This window comes from Triticum aestivum, chromosome 3D (genome assembly GCF_018294505.1).
Source record: "Triticum aestivum cultivar Chinese Spring chromosome 3D, IWGSC CS RefSeq v2.1, whole genome shotgun sequence".
In the NCBI taxonomy this organism is placed as follows: Eukaryota; Viridiplantae; Streptophyta; class Magnoliopsida; order Poales; family Poaceae; genus Triticum; species Triticum aestivum.
In genome coordinates this window covers 383,495,736-383,499,522 of record NC_057802.1, presented here as the reverse complement: position 1 = coordinate 383,499,522, position 3,787 = coordinate 383,495,736, and positions in this window count along the sequence as shown.

Genomic DNA, 3,787 nt, shown 5'->3' with positions numbered 1-3,787 from the left:
ATTCACTTTGATCCAAATTACCAATTTTGAAAATTCAAAAATGGATTTGTATGAAAACCTCCAACTCTCTCAAATGGTCCTTGAGTTGCTTAAGGTCTCTAGGATCAAAATGTCCAAATAAACCAAATTCAAAAATGCACAAATCATGGATGCATATGATGACCTAATGATTAAGATCCAAATAGAAAATTGGGATGTTACAAACCTACCCCCTTAAGATGAATCTCGCCCTCGAGATTTGGGTTAGCTAGCAAACAGGTGTTGGTGGTCTTTCCGTAGGTCTTCTTCTCGCTCCCAGGTGGCTTCTTCCTTGGTATGGTGGCTCCATTGAACTTTGCAAAACTTGATGACCTTCCTGCGTGTAACTCGATTGGCAAACTCGAGAATCTTAACGGGTTTCTCCTCATAGGTCATGTCACTCTCCAACTAAATTGCTTCCAGGGGCACTGTATCTCTCAGAGGAATATTGGCCATCTCTGCATGGTACATCTTCAACTGGGAAATGTGAAACACATCATGAACTCCAGACAAACCTTCGGGTAACTCCAACTTGTAGGCAACTTCTCCCATGCGTTCCAAAACTCGGTATGGTCCTACAAATCTTGGGGCTAACTTTCCTTTGACTCCAAATCGTTTAACTCCTCGAAATAGTGACACACGGAGATATGCTCTGTCTCCGACTTCATAGGCTACCTCCTTGCGTTTACTATCGGCATAACTCTTCTGCCTGGACTGAGCTACCTTCAGTCTATCGCGAATCAACTTGACTTTCTCCTCAGATTCCCTGATTAAATCTGGCCCAAAAAATTGCCGATCTCCTACTTCATCCCACATCAATGGTGTCCTGCACCTCCTTCCATACAAGGCTTCGAAAGGGGCCATCTTCAAACTGGCTTGGTAGCTGTTGTTGTACGAGAACTCTGCGTAAGGCAAATTATCATCCCAACTAGATCCGTAATCTAGCGCACAAGCTCTCAACATGTCCTCTAGAATCTGGTTGACTCTCTCGGTCTGTCCATCTATCCGCGGATGAAAGGCTATACTAAACTCTAGCCTGGTACCCAAAGTCTGGTGTAACTGATACGATGGTCCTCGGAACTCCATCCAGACATACGATCCTGGTGCTAACTTCACGCTCGTATAACTGGTTTTCACGGGGATAAAGTGAGCCACTTTGGTCAAATGATCCACTACTACCCAGATGGAGTCATATCATGATCGTGTCCTGGGTAATCCGGTGATGAAATCCATGCCAAGCTTATCCCATTTCCATTCGGGTATCGGCAAAGCTGAAGTAATCTGACTGGTTTCTGATGCTCTGCCTTAACTCTCTGACATACGTCACATACTGCTACATACTCGGCAATATCCTTCTTCATACTTGTCCACCAGAAACATTCCTTTAAATCCAAATACATCTTGGTGTTTCCTAGGTGAATCGAGTATGGCGAATCATGAGCTTCCTGAAGAATTAACTTCCTGATCTCGGGGTCATTGGGCACATTAATACGATCCTCAAACCATAAAGTTTCGTGTTCATCCTCACGAAAACCTTTGGCCTTTCCTTTACTCATCTTTTCCTTTATCTCTGCAATCTCCTTATCTATCTTCTGAGCTTCTCGAATCTTTCCCAACAACATGGACCGAACTTCCAACGCTGCAACAAAACCTCTCGGAACTATCTCCAAGTGAAGTTCTCTGAGATCGTCAGCTAACTCCTGAGGTAATCCTCCGGTTATTAGAGTATTAACATAACTCTTGCGGCTCAACGCGTCGGCTACAACATTGGCCTTTCCTGGATGATAATGCAGTTTCTTGTCATAATCCTTTATGAGCTCCAACCATCTCCTCTGCCTGAGGTTCAACTCCTTCTGCGTGAAGATGTACTTCAAACTCTTATGATCCGTGTATACATCACAACGGTTTCCAATGAGAAAATGTCTCCAGGTCTTGAGAGCATGCACTACGGCTGCTAATTCCAAATCATGCGTGGCATAATTCAACTCATGAGGTCGAAGCTAACGTGAGGCATATGAAACAACTCTTCCTTCTTGCATAAGTACGCCTCCAAGTCCTTGGCGAGAAGCGTCACAATATACTTGGAAATCCTTGCATATATTCGGAAGAACCAGCACTGGGGCTGTAACCAAACATTTCTTCAACTCCTGAAAACTGGCTTCACATTCCTCGGTCCATTTGAACTTAGTGTCCTTCTTCAATAACTCCGTCATGGGCTCCGCAATCTTGGAAAAATTCTCAATGAATCTCTGATAATATCCTGCGAGTCCAAGGAAACTACATATCTCTCCAACTGAGGTGAGTGCCAACCACTCGGTGACAGATTTAACTTTGGAAGGGTCTACTGCTATACCTTCTCCGGATATAACATGTCTGAGAAATCCAACTTCCTTCAACGAAAACCCACATTTGCTAAACTTGGCATATAACTGATGTTCCCTGAGTTTCTCGAGAACCAAACGCAAATGTTCCTTGTGTTCTTCTTCATTCTTTGAGTACACCAATATATCATTAATGAACACCACAACAAACTTATCCAAGAACTCCATGAACACCTTATTCATCATGCTCATAAAGTAGGCAGGGGCGTTAGTCAAACCAAAAGACATGACCGTGTACTCATATAGCCCATACCTTGTGGTAAAAGCTGTCTTAGGTATATCTTGTTCCCAGATGTTCAACTGGTGATATCCCGATCGTAGATCGATCTTGGAGAATACTTTAGCTCCCTGCATCTGGTCAAACAAATCATTGATCACCGGTAGTGGGTATTTGTTCTTGATCGTCACCTCATTCAGTGCACGATAATCAACAACCATTCTCAAAGATCTATCCTTCTTCTCAACTAAGAGCACTGGGGCTCCCCAAGGTGATGAACTTGGTCGAATATAACCTTTCTCCAATAACTCCTTAATCTGCTTCTTAATTTCCTCCAGATCATTTGCGGGCATCCAATACGGTCTCTTCGATATTGGTCCGGTGCCTGGCAACAACTCGATCAAAAACTCCATGTCACGATCTGGTGGCATGCCTGGTAGTTCCTCCGGGAATACGTCGGGATAATCCTTCACAACTGGCACTTCCTCCTATACAACTCCCGAGAGTGAATTTACTTGAGTCCTCCTTGGCGCATGCCTAGACACATACTCGATCCGTTTCCCTTCTGGGGTGGTGAGAAGAATTGACTTACTAGCACAATCGATATTTCCTCCATACATCGATAGCCAATCCATGCCTAGTATCACATCCAATCCTTGTGATTCCAGAATAATGAGGTCGGAGGGGAAAACATGCCTACCTATGGTCAATGGCAACTGAAAACATCCTCAGCTAGCCATATACTCCGCTCCTGGTGAGCTTACTAACATGGTGTCTTAAGGGCTACGGTGGGCAACTTAAACTTATCCGCAAATCCCCTTGATATCTATGAATGCGATGCACCAGTGTCAAAAAGGACAGTAGTTGTAAATGACTTAATCAAAAACTTACCAATAACTGCATCAGGCTGCTTTTCAACTTCCTCCATGTTGATGTGATTCACCTGCCCTCTGGTGAAAGGGCTGGGCTTCTTTCTAGAGCTTCTATTTCCGTTACCATTTTTTGCCTCAAAACAATCATTGGCGTAGTGTCCAGTCTTCCCGCACTTAAACAGTTAACATGACTTAGATCCTTCTTGGCGGGTGTCGCGGGGTTGGAACGGTCCTGACTGCTATTGCTTCCATTCCCATTTCCATTCTTAGGGCCACTGTGGTTGTGTCAACTTCCTCTA